General features: G+C 38.1%; 1 protein-coding gene and 1 pseudogene across 1 annotated transcript in view; one reads left to right on the top strand and one right to left on the bottom strand.

The window, feature by feature from the left end:
- Positions 1–14,147, top strand: part of Ttc29 (tetratricopeptide repeat domain 29) — a 126,313-nt gene that overhangs the window by 63,488 nt on the left and 48,678 nt on the right. The window lies entirely within an intron of this gene.
- LOC143406404 (HCLS1-associated protein X-1 pseudogene) lies at positions 1,446–4,317 on the bottom strand (annotated as a pseudogene).

Consider the following 14,147-nt stretch of genomic DNA (forward strand, 5'->3'; position numbering starts at 1 on the left):
TAAAAAGTGTCTGCCTGGTATATAATAGGCCTTTAATTATTAGCTTTTATTATTATTGCACTCATCTAAGTCTCTGGACTTGAGTAGTGGTAGTAAAGATCGAAGGAACTAGATGGATTCAGAAGTAATAAAGGACTTAAAATTGGAGATGAAGGAAACAGGCATTGAGATAGATGGTCCTTGAGTGCCTGGCTGTGAAACTGGAGAGACGCTGGTATCATTTCCTGAGGTAGGGAATGTTAAAGGACACCCAGTCTTGGGGTGAAGTGGAAAGCCCAGTTTGTGATTTGAAGAGTTTGAAGAATTTTGGAAGTACCCAAGGAGAATTCAAGTAGCAGATCAATATGTGGCCTCAAGAAGTGTAGATTGGAGATACTATATGTGATGGTTAATTTCATGGGTCAACTTGCCTAGGTGCTAGGGGGTGCCCAGATATATGGTAAACATTATTTCTGAATGTATCTGTGAGGTTATTTCTGGATATTAGCATTAGAATTGGTGGAATAAAGGAGATGGTCCTTCCCATTATCTCATCTATTGAGGGTCAGAATAGAACAGAAGGGTTCAGAAAGGGCAAATTCTGTCTGCTATACTGTTTGAGCACAGCATTAATGATTCAAAAGTGTTCAGACCCAAACTGGAATCTTACACCACTGGCTCCAAAACTCTCAGGCCTTCAAAATATGTCGCCAGTTCTCCTGGGTCTCCAGTTTACAGGTGGCCAATAGTTGGATTTCCCAGCCTACCTAATGACATGAGCCAATCAATAGCTTATTAAAAAAAAAAAAAAAAGCTCTTCATATATTTATGTGTGAGAGGCTATGAGAAAATATAAGAGAATACATTTCTTTTACTTTAAGACTTTTAGTTCGTGACAATTTGCTACATCAATCCTAAGAAGCTAAACATGGGTGATGAGAAGAGATTTCATATATATACAGTTGGTTTTCTCTGGAGAACCTAACCTGACCAATATGTGCATAAATTTGTTACATTTTAGCATATTCATGGTGTGGAGTGGATGAAATTACCTAGAGAGTATTAATAATGATTTTTTAAAGGCCTAGGGTGAAGCTAGTTGAAGGAGGGAGGTATGATGGAGATCAAGGGGAGTGCCCAGGAAGGTACGAGAAAAACAGATTTAGATGCTCTCGTGTAAGTCAGGGAACAGGTGCTCCTAAGACACAAATGTGTGAACCCTTTCATTTCCTATCCCAGGAACTGGGCTAGAAGGAAAAAGCACTCCAAGGAGCTATTTCTTTTCTTTTTTTTTTTTAACCATAAATAAAGCTTTTATTGGTAAATCTGAGTGGCAGACCGACATTCCTCCAAATCACTGTTCCACATACCAAGCCCCTGAGATGGCAAGAGAAGAAGCTGAGCATACTAATGGTGGGCAGTGGGTGGGAAGTGGAAAGGATCTGAAGCCCCTGAGGTTAACCAGGCTACCAGGACTGGAACCAATGTCCCAGGAATAAATCCAGATTGGAAAGACCTCATCCAGGGCTGGAGGTCCTGGTGATTCTGGATCATCTCTAGGACTGCTGTCTGCTCCTTGAAAGGTTGCTGTGGTCCCCCTCAGCCTTCACTGTCCACCTGTCTGGTGCTCCTCCACTACCCCATCTGCCTGAGTGATCTTGGTCACAGAGATGCTCTTGAAATAGGATCTGGTCTGGGGCTGGGAACTGGCCCAGGGTCTCCTGGGAAACCTGGGAATCAAGATCATTGTTTTCTCTGGCTCTAGGATGGGGAGTCACTGGCCACCTGGCGTCACACTTATGAAAAGGTCTCTGGGATCCCCAGTCTGGTGCTGATTTGGGGGATTCAGTTCTTGCATCCCACATCCCACAAATATTCTGGACTAGTGACTTATCTGAGTACTTAAGCACTGAGTCCAGAAGCATCTCTCCCTCCATGGTCTTTTACCAGGTATATCTGATTCAGGGCCTGGAAGTTCTCCAGGGTCCAGAAAAGCCAAAAAAAAAAAAAAAAAAAAAGTCCCAAAAGAGGTCAAAAACACTCAATTTCATGTGGGACTCAAACCTTGAAACCTCAGACATGGCCCTTTTTTTACCCGAGGGCAGCCTCTGTACCCAACCAACTGTTTCTAGTGGGAAATCTCTCTGACCCTGACCCATAGGCAGGTAGGTGCCTGGCCTAGAGTTAGAGTTATTTAACCCTTTGTATTCAATTCTCCAGCCAGGCTAATGGTTTTGGGAAAACAAGCAAGGCCATAGTCCCAGCCCAGGGACCAGCTCACTGCTACATCCACAGTAACTTTGCAGTTGGAAAGAAACAGGGGCTGTCTTCAGCACCTACATCTTGCCAGAGGCCAAATATTGTTGGCTACTTGGACACAGCTCACCCAGAACTAAAGGAATTGCAGAAGCCAAGCGGAATATTTGAGTAAAACTGCAGGGTCAGCGAAGAACCAGTTGTTATGCCACCTGCAAAGCAGAGAGGAGGCCTCAGACTCCTCGCTGTAAAACAGTAGCCAGGGAGTGACTACTGAGAAATCATGGAGGAAGGGAAAACAAGGGCGGGGTGTGGCTGGGGGGGAATGGCCCTCTTCATGATTCAGGGCTGGAGGTTTTGCTGTTCATCCTGATTTCAGAAGGAAACCTGTTTTTGCTGTTACACTGAGCTAGATTCTCAAAACACCTGCCATCTTATTTTGATTTCAGATTTGAAGACAATGTCTTTCAATTCTCCCCAGTGTCTTATTTTAGCCACTTTCTCTGTTTCCTTTAAGAGATAAGTGGGCACTCTTCAGACTTTTGTTTGCAGCTCTCATACCGTTTTATTTCTGAACCTGGTGAAGGTAATCACGTCACATCAGTGATCTATCATCTGTTTACAACTTAGAGCACGTCTTTCTCTCTGCAATTTCTCTTCTCTGATGGCATTGCTTCTGGCTTACCACATCTATTAGGAATCTACAACAGGACAATGCAATGCCTTATTTAGTGAACGTACTATAAAAATATAATGATAGAATTAAGTAAGTAGGATTGATTCCCTGGTTGACTTTTTGCGGGGAGGGAGTACTGGGGATTGAACTCAACCACTGAGCCACATCCCAGCCCTATTCTTTGTATTTTGTTTAGAGTCAGGGTCTCACTGAGTTGCCTAGCGCCTCACTTTTGCTGAGGCTGGCTTTGAACTCTTCAGCCTCCCGAGGTGCCAGGATTACAGGCATGCACCACCCATGGTTGATTGATTAGAAATCTAACCAGTTATCTAATCACAAAGTAATTATTTAGTATAAATTAAATTTGTTTCTTTTGAAATCCTTTTCTAGTTCTACTTTCCCACCACCCTGTACACCGTTAACATTATCTTCAACTGTTTTAAAGCATTGAGCATTTCTATCATTGTGTGCTACAGAGAGAGAAGGAATGTCCAGAAGTCAGCTGTGTTGTGTTAAAGCCAGGGCAAGGCCATTTTCCATTGCACTGAACATCTTCCATTTTTTTTCCCCTTTCGTATTTGGTCTACCTTTTTTTTTTTTTTTTTTTTTGGTACCAGGGATTAATCCAAGGGGTACTTAGCCACTGAACCACATTTTCCAGTGCCTTTTATTTTTCATTTTGAGACAGCATCTCACCAAGTTGCTAGGGCCTCTCTAAGTTGCTGAGGCTGGCCTTGAACTTGTAATCTTCCTGCCTCAGTCTCACAAGCCCCTGGGATTACAGGTGTGAACCACCACATTTGACCAGTCTATCTATCTCTGTCATTAATTATATGCACTGGTGTATTCACTCACTTGAATTTTAAATTTTTGGATTGGAATGTTTTCAAAATTCCAGTATTTTGTCTCCAGATTCAACCTCTACCTCTCACAAATTTCTTCCCTCCGTTTTAAAGATTTTTACATCTTTTGTGTCAAAGCAACTCCGATAAACCTGTCTCAAGTAAATATTTCTGATCAATAGTTCTATTAACCTGAATCAGGAATTTTAAAATTTTGCCAATGTATCTTTATGTAATAAATTATTAATATGTGTAATAAAAGAAGGTGTTGAGCAGCATAAAAGTAGGGTGATCCGTTCCTTGCTGTGGTTTGGGCATGCCCCTGGAATTCATGTGTTGCAAACTTAATTCCCAGCGTCATTTGCTAATTGTTATTTGGAGGTGGAGCCTTTCAGAGGTAATTACAATGAGATGAAGTCATGAGGGTGGGGCCTTTATTGATGTGTTAGTGGCTTTATAAGAGGAACAAGAGAGACCCAACCTAGCACACTTGCTGTCTCACCATGTGATGTCCTCTGCTATGTTATGATGCAGCAGAAAGCCATTACCAGATACCAGCACCATGATCTCGGACTACTCAGCTTCAGATCCATGAGCTAAGTAAACCTCAAATCTTTATAAATTACCCAGTCTGTGGTATTCAGTTACAGCAACAGAAAATAGACTAAGGCACTGATAAAAGGTTCTTTACTGAATAACAGAATAGAGCTTAGTTTAAAAACAAATATTGGGATTATTTAGGGCTGAAATTCCTGTTAATGAGGAAAGGGTATTTGGTGAAGAAAAATTACAGTTGCATTCATGTACAAGAGATCATGGAGACCCTGACATTTAAAGAGGAAAATGCTACTTACATGTCAGGTGCTGAGAAAAGAAACAGTAATTCTCTTTGCCCATCGTTAATTTAGACTTGTAAATGTTCCAAAGAGAGTGATTCTGAATTTTAGAAGACATCTTATGAAGTCCTAAGATTTGAAAGAAAAAGATATTTCACTAAAAACCACCCTTAAGGCTTTATGCAAAGTTGGACCAGCCATATTCCAATTGTGAAGTTTTTTGTTTTTGTTTTTGTTTTTTAAAAAAGGGCCTCCCTCAGCACTTGGATTTGATGTATGAATTTCCTTCCTTCCTAAATCATTCCACTTGACAATTCTAGGAGCACCAGCTTCATTTGGTCCATTCATTAAGTGAATCATTTGATTTCTATTATTTACAATAATGTGGCCTATCAAGAATTATACAATAAAAACAAAACTTATCTGATTGTTATTTCATTTGCTTTCATCACATATGCCTAACAGTACCATCTCTTTATTTATATGTATCATTATAACAGTTTAGAATGCCTCTGACATTAGTATTAACTTGTATACATGGTTGGCCTATATCTCCAGCCTCACCAGTAGCAAAATTCAAATAAATAATGTATTATTAAAAGTAATGATATTAATATTCTAGAAACTTATGGTTTGTTTGATAGATATGTGGTAATGAGGAATGACAGAAATCATTTTTATAAAATGATACATTTCATTATAGGTAACTATAGTGAAATTTTATTTTCTCTTTTAACTCAATAGATACAAACAATGATAAATCCTTAATATGTCAAAAGTCATTTTTAACCAAGAATAATTTATTAGATTTGTAATGTTTGGCTGATAGAAAATTTGGGGGGAATTAAATTTTACAATTGTTCCCATTTTTTTCCCCTTTCTCTGTATAGTTCACCTTCTCCCTTAAGAGTCATCCTATTGTTTATAGTAGTGGACTCTTAAATCAAATGATGATCAGATGCCCTGGTGATTCTGCAATGGCATATATAAAAAGAATTTCACTTTTGGTCACTTTTATAAGTTAGGACACATTTTATCCACCGCTGAAAACGTTATACAACCTGAGTGGGTCTCAGAGTTCTCCCTGGCTCAGTCTTGGTCAGATGGCATATCAAAAGAAAAAAGTAGTTCAACAATCTAAACTGGAGGTATTTCAATTTCAACTTACTATCTTCAAAGAACAGTCGAAGAGATGGTATTCTTAACTCACAGCACCAATATTTCCACTGCACTAAGTTTTCTCTTTGTTTGCCAATAGGATATTCTGAAGCCTAAAACTGCCTGTCATGCTCCGAAAGCCCAGAAGTTTCCACTCATGTCAAGTTCACATTGGTGATCACTCCTTCCCTCACTCTCTCTTTTTCTGTCTTGTTTTCTCACTCAGGTCAATAAGTCTTGCCTCTTTTGGGGAGTCTCATCTCTACTCCTTACAACTCTGTTCCCCCCTGAAAATCATAACTCTGACCTGCGTAATAAAACCCAGCAGAGCTACGGCTAGTTTGGGAGAGGAAGATTGCTAAGTAAACCATACCAGAATTGGTCATCTGGGAAAGGCAAGGCAAGGAAATACACTTATATTACATTTGACAGATTCTTGAAAACTACATGTCAGAAGCAAACAAACAAGTATAATTAAAATAATAAAAGGAAAAAGAAGGGAAGTAGAGATGTCAAGGCAAACGGGAATCCAGAGAGAAGCTGTCTGAGGCGTGTTCAACATTTAGGTCCTTTGTGTTTTATTTCCAAAGCTGCAACTCTAGAAAGCTCTGTGTGTTTGCAATATATAAAATAAATCTTCCTGGTGGACTGCACACCTATTAACATATGTCATTGGAATTAGTTTGTCCATGAGAGCAGTTGCTTCTTTTGTATCCACATTTTTCACCCCTCGCTGTTATCTTTTGCTGAGCCTTAAATGACTGTGGGAAGACTTTTGGGGTGGGTGTAATATGCATCATAAAACTTGGTTAGAGTGCCTGGCATGGATACCGATGCTCACATCTGCTACCAAATCTTTGATTATTAGATGTTTTACATGAAGTAAAGGCAGTAAATAGTAGAATTTGCCAGATGAGGCACTCTCAACATGCTTTTTAAAGAGTATATTTATCAACTCTTTGGAGTGAGAAGACAACAAAGTGGTTAAGATGATAAGCTTTGAAGTCAGATTGATAGAGGATGGAATCCCAGCTCCACTCCCACCTTGCCCTGTGACGTGGCTCAACTGAATTAACCTCTCTGAGCATTAGTTTCTTCATCTGGAAAATGGGGATACTTCTATTCCCTAACACAACATGACTTTGTTAGAATTAAGTTCAAAAATTTAGGTAAAGTTTGTGGCCTCGGGTCTAACATGTAGAAAGTCCTACTATATTACTATTGGTATTGATATACATTAAACATTTTTTTCAAAGTGCTAGGTGATTATACATATAAAAAAAATCACAATTTCTAGTTTTTTCTCTAGCCTGAGTTATTTCCAAACCATAGTTAGCATTGGAGAAAATGTTCAGTTTGTAGTTAAAGTCTGTATATGTAAACATGTTTATAGTAGTTTATTTAGGTACACATATTATATGATAAAGAGCATCTTTGTGTAGTATTGTCCAAGTGTTGCATAGCCTTATCTAGCTAATTGTTAGGTGGCTGAATATTTGAATGACAGGTCTTGATGCACATTCTTTGTACCAGAGGTAACTTTGGCAAAGAAAAGGACATGTGAGTCTCAGAGCTGGAAGACATCAATTTTAGTCCTGTCTGCCTCAAACTAGCCATGTGACCTTAAGTTAGTCACTTAACTTTTTGGAGGCTCAGTTTCATTTGTAAAATAAGGATCTCAATGGCAGCTTCACTGTGTCTTTGTGAAGATCAAGTGAAAAATGGTGTGTTTAGACTTTAAACAGTTCTCAAATGTAATGAATTATCAATATTACTATGAGCTATGATATAATTATCATTATATCATATTACTAATAATGACACTGCAATAAGTAACATCTAATTGAATATCTATTCAAAGTATCTTCTTTATGCTTATGTTTCTTAACTATAATATATTACTGAATTCATCATGTGTCAATTACATAGTCCTTAAATTTATCTTTTTTGTATATTTTTATGATGAAAATAAAGATAAACCAACATGCTATAGAAATGATTTATTAATAATTTATTAATTATTAATGGCATGTATCAAAATATGAATTTGAGTTATTTAAGTATCAGAGCTATTCACTAGTCATTAAGTAAAAGCCATTTTACTTACCAATTAGGAATCCTTACCTAAAATTTACCCTTCTGTTCTTGGTTTAAATGCTTGCTCTGTGTCTAAGGGAAGATCAGACGCTGGCCGAGGGGAAACCATGGCCTCCTCCCAGATGAGGGCTACTACTACAGTGGCCTGTGGACACTCCTGCTTGCAGTGTTTCACTTGGTTTGAGGTGACTCGGGTGTAGCTCAGGGCCTCTGCAGTCATTTTCTGCTCTGCGTCACAGTTTGCATCTGCTTTACCCTTTTGTCCTGTGGCCTACCTCAGTAGTCCCCTTCTTGGGGACTCTAGAAGGAGCAGCTGTTTGCAGATCCCTTCTCCCAAATTTGTGCAGCTCAGACCTCCTCCAATATGACAGGGTATTCCACCACCCCACAGGCTCATACTCCTCTACCAGTACACAAATCGCACTTAACTCCACGTTGATTTCATACATTGTGCTAAGTAGAGAAATGTTCAAAATATCCAGTATCAGTTGTACAAAAGAAAGGATTTTTAAAGATATTAAAAGAAAGTTGTACTATTTCCTAATTTTAAAAATGAATTCATTTTGCTAGGCTCAGTGGTGCATGCAACTGGAGAGGCTGAGGCAGGAGGATTGCAAGTTCAGAGCCAGCCTCAGGAACTTAGCAAGGCCCTAAGCAACTCAGCAAGACCCTGTCTCTAAATAAAATATTTTATAAAGAACTGGGAATGTGGCTCAGTGGTTAAACACCCCTGGGTTTAATCCTTGGAATTAAAAAAATATATATATTACTCAGAATTATTCAGCAATAATTTAAGGCATAGTATTAGCATGTATTCTGTATCTGACCTTATTTAATACTTTTTTGAGTAGCTAACCTTACTTGAAAAATATTTTTAAATGTGATTTAATAATTTGAGAATTAAGAAAACCTAAAGTATGTTACCAATAATTTTGCTATTGCTATCTTTGTATTTAAGGTTATGAGTTTTCTAAAACATTAAAATGGTAACTTTATAGTAATAATTTAACATAAGATTCTGCAGAACAGAATCATAGTTAATTAAATGCTTTTTTAGCTTCCTCATGAATGGGGTGATTAACCCCTTTTAAGCCTTTTTTATTTAATTTTTGAAAATTTCTCTAATGGCTTTTTAAAAATAATGTTACAGCATGTACATTTGTATCTTCTTTTTGAATGATGAATGCATTGTAGTGTTTGTAATAAATGAGAGTATCTGTCATTTAAATGATGGAAGTACTATAGAAAATTGGAAAGCTCAAGGAAAAATGAAAATTTGTCTTTTTGAAAACAGGAATCTACATAAGGCAAAAAAATTATAGTTCACCAACTTACATGGAAATGAGATGTTTAATGTCAGGGTGAAAGTTCACAGCCTAGATTAATATAAACATGCATTTTCTAATAATAAAACCTATTGATTTTTTTTTTTAATGTGAAAGCTGGTTTTAGATTCTGTTGAGATCTAGAAATACCACTTGAACCAAATCTTCATGATTATCTTTTGTACTCATTAAAAAAAAAAGAAATTGCTGCTACAATAGCTCTTGGAAAAGTTGCTGAAGTTTTTTTCCTCTAGCCATTCCCAATTTAAGAAACAGCGCAAAAACTTCTGGTATTCATTTTGGGAGCAAATCAATAGAAGGATAATAGTTTTTCTTTGGTTCATCCAAAAGAGAACGAACTTTGAGAATCTGAAAAATTGAGTATTCTCATCAACGGTATGGACTAGTGACATATGGAACATAATGTATGTATACTCCTTAAAGTTCAAGGCCTAGCATATGAAAATGTTCTCTGGAGCGATAAAGCAACCTGCACAGCTCATCACAGGACTAATTGTATGACAGACCTAGAGGCGACGGCACAGCTGTTAGCACTCGTTGATCTAGGGGCTGCGAAAGAAGAGGAGGCTTGGGGAGGCACCACCTGCAAGGACCATGATATGATTATGGGATAAGGTTTTTCTTTTTTTTTTTTTTTTAATAATTTAGTGGACAGACATAGACCAATAATAAAAATGTTCTCTCCTTTAAGGAGTATAGCTAAGTTAATTCTGTGTCAGAGTTTCAAAATAATCACAAAACACTTGATTGTAGTCTGAATGTGTCCCATGGTTCTTACTCAAACATGCATTTTTAGACCTTTTGTGAAATCTTACTAGGCATTTTTTTGAGTCTATTCAAAAATCATGACCCATGAAAAGTGAGCGTTTTTTACACCCTTGAACTAACAAGCTCCATGTGGTGGTTTGGGTTTCCCCAGAAGCCAATTTCCAGACAAGGATTTGAGTACAAGTGGTTTATTTGGGAGGAATTCCACCAGCAGGAGAGGCAGGCAGAAGAAGGAAGCCAACAAAATGTGCGGTGCCAAGCCAGTGGGCAAATGGTACCCAGCCATGCTGGAACATTCTGGAGACTCTGTGAACACAAACTGAGCATTCCAGTGCAGAGACAAGAAAGCTGGTATAGTACCCATGACTTCCATCCTTGGTTGGTTGGAAGCTCCTCCCAGGATACTAATTCTCTGGAATCCCGGGCTTTCTGTGAGGCCAGCCATCAGACAGAAAATCCCAGGCACTGGCCTGGCCAGCCTGTGGCTGCAGAAGTGACGAGAAGGGCCTGAGGAAGTCCGCTACGCTCCTGCAGATCATTGGCTCCCAGGCTTCCTTTTCCACACCTATAAAATGGGCATGATAAGATTACTGTGAGGATCAAATGAGACAAAGAAGTCATGTTTCTAGCACTTAGTAAGCGTTCAATTAACAGTAGCTCCGTTTTGTGTTAAGGAGGTCTACAATTTTACTTATCTTTTATCTCAGGAACGACCTCTTTCAGAATTTACCTAAGGAAATCATTATTATTACATACAAATATTTGCTGCAATACTGTTTGTACAGTAATTACTAATATATACAGAGATTTCTATCACCCTTGTATACAACTTTATAAGCACTGTTTATAATGGTGAAAAACACAAGGAAGTAAAAAATATGTAAAACAATAGCAAATTGATTAAAGCAGTGTTGAGCATCCTATGATAAAATGCAACACAGACAGTGGAAATCATACACTAAGTAAATATTTTATAACAATAAAAAGAATACTGATATATTGAGCAAAAACAATCGGGTTGCAAAACAATGTACATTATGACCCTACTTGTATATGCATATATGCAAGCATGTATATATATATATATATATATATATATATATATATATATATATACACATATGATGCATAAATATATATAAAAACACAAGAAACACCAAAATGTTTTCAGTGAAGTTGGAATAATGAATGACTTTAATTTTCTATTGGGGTGGGGGCAATGGAATCTGTATTCCCAACATTTTCTACAGTTAACATTTAATTGATTTTCTATTAAAGAAAAGGAAAAACTACTTAAAAAGTAAACCATTATTTCTTTCCATTCCATTAAAATTTAAAGATTTTAATTGATGTTTTCAGTAGGTTTTATATAGACTGCTCATAGTAAAAATCTTCAGGGGAGGATTGATTGTTGCAGTTAGTCATTTCAACAGCTCATCTCAACACAAAACATTAAAGAAAATTATTAAGGGCTAACCAGTAATGAAAGGATTTAAGGATGATTTCTGGTGGGAGTATGAATGTTGGGGACTTTGGCTGTCTGGGGTGGGGCTAGCTGGGGGAGAGGCCATTTGAAGAGGAGAAGGCTGAGACTAACATTAAATAACATGCCCATAGTCACAACGCTACCAAGTGCAGAGCCGATCCTGGAGCCCAGGTCTCTAACTGCTATTGCTGCTGTAACTGGTGGAGTTGTCAGTAGGACGATTTTAAAGTCATTTGTTGAATCTCATCACAAATCTCCCATATAAATTTTTAATAACACTCTCCATCTGTTTTTCTTAATGAGGCACTTATTGGTGTAAACATTTTGTTATTCTTGTCCAGTAGAAATTATTTCTCGTAGAAATTGTTATTTCTCTGGACAGGAAAAACCTCTCTCTCTGTTGCTGGGCCATTTGGGAATTAACATATGGGCACAGGAATCTGTTTCCAATGCGAGTGGTGTCTGGCTAGCAATGGCTCACTGCTTTGTAGCTTCCCCAGGAAAAGGTCAGGAATGCTCACTTCCTGTTTCTCATTTCCACCTCCTGCTTCCTCTCCGTTCGCATAGAAAATGGCATAGCATGGATTCATTTGTTATGACTTAAGGGCTCAGCTGAATTTGCCTTGTTTTCTCTAGATGTTTTTTTTTTTTTTTTTTTCTGACAGTGAAATATGTGCACCTCTATCTTTTTCAGAAGCAGAGTATTCAACCTGTTATTCCCACAATCTCCAGCAGGCTCTTCTTGCCCCTCTTGCAAATTTGCTACACACTATCAACTTTTAGTAAATGCAAGGGAAAGAGTACATGATAGGTGTTGGTTGTTAGATTTTTAGTAGAAAAATCTTGAAAGGAAGAAGGTTTAGAATTTTCAATAAAAAGAAATGGGAGGAGGAGGACAGGATCCTTCCTGTAGATCTAAATTTTCTCTGCTGCCATCTCGACCATCAACACAAAATGATGTAGCTTAGCCTGTGGAGTTGCAGTGTCTGACTCAAAATCTTGCCACTTCTAATCCTGTGACCTGGAGTAGGTTAAGGAACCTCTCCTGTGCCTCAGTTTCCCCACCTGCAGCATGAGGATTGCATGAGTATCTAATTCAGAGTGGTAGGGATTATGTGAGTTCGTGGTTTAGTCAGCTTTTGTGTTCCTCTGACCCAAAGAAAAGACCCAGCAAGAAAAACGTAGAGAGAAAGTGTATTTGGGCTCATGGTTTCAGAGGTTCAGCCCCTGAACAGTTGAGTCCATAGCCCTGAGCTAGAGGTAAAGCAGGACACCTGTGGAGTAGAACATGATGGAGGAAAGGTGCTCAGACATGAAAAACAGGGAGGAGAGAGAGAGAGAGAGAGAGAGAAAGAGAGAGAGAGAGAGAGAGATCTGTTCACCAAGGACAAAGTATAAACCCAAAAGCGTTGTAACCCCAGTAACCTACCTCCTCCAGCCACTCCCCACCTTCCTACAGTTACCACCCAGTTAATTCATATCAATGGATTAATCCACTGATTGGGTTAAAACTCTCACAATCCAATCATTCCATCTCCAAATAATCCTTGCATTGTCTTCCACACAAGCTTTTGGAGGACACTTCATATCTAAATCATAACAGTTCACATATAGAAAGCACTCCGAACTGTCTGGAATAGATGGTACTGACTATTAAAGAAAAGTGAAAGTATAATTTCCTGGGTCAGTGCAAGGATTTTTGCTATTTCTGCTTCTCCTGCTGACATATCAGATTATAGACAATCCTCTCAGTAGCCCCCCGCTTTGTAAAATGAAGATGGTATTTATTAATATAGCATGTTGATGAAAATTCCAGTGGAATAGTAAAGAGATAATGGTTTATTGGTCCTTATTATTGTACTGCAAATGATTTAACTATACATTTTTCCTAAATTTAATTAAACATATTCATTTTCCCTATGAGCTTATATTAGCTTACAGCAGAGCGAGTGTTTATTATGTGCATTTTATATGTTTATAATATCATAGATATTAAAAATAAACATTTTCATTTAAAAATATTATGTAAATAAACATTAATATTTGTCACAAGATTCTAAAGCCAAAATTACTTTTTAATTGTTTATTGTAATAGATGACGTGGGAATGGAGAAGTCGTATTTAGGCAATCATTACAATCTTCAAAATTGCTTTTAAAAGCACTAGAAAGACCACCAAAGGGGGTTTGGACACCATGGGTTCTGGTTGTGGTTTTGTTACCATGCTTTTGGGCCTTGGGCCAGTCATTAAACTTTGTTCAGGTCTCCAAATGACATTGTTGCATGCCACCATTGTTCCAATCTTGATCCCTTGGAAACAGGACACCCTCTACTAAAAATCTCCAGAAGCCTGGAGCCTGGCCTGCACAGTGTCATTATCAGGCAGCACCTTGGCAATGAGGTGGGAGAGTGGGCAGAATGAGAGCGTTGGCTCTGAAGCAAGACCACCTGGATTCAAGTCCTTTTATGACCATTTACTATCCTATGCCCTTGGCCCAGTGGCTGTCTCTCTATATATCTGTATGTCTCCCTACTTTTGAAAAGAGGTCAAAGTAATAATAATGCCTACACATGGGGTATTGAGAAGACTAAATTAATTAACGTGTGTGGTCTGAAGGACCACCTGTGTTATTCATCCAGAACACAGCTTTGGAGCATCTAGTGCCAGGGCCTGTTTTAGGCACTGGGAACACATCAATAACAA

The sequence above is a fragment of the Callospermophilus lateralis genome, chromosome 8 (assembly GCF_048772815.1).
Source record: "Callospermophilus lateralis isolate mCalLat2 chromosome 8, mCalLat2.hap1, whole genome shotgun sequence".
Classification (NCBI taxonomy): domain Eukaryota; kingdom Metazoa; phylum Chordata; class Mammalia; order Rodentia; family Sciuridae; genus Callospermophilus; species Callospermophilus lateralis.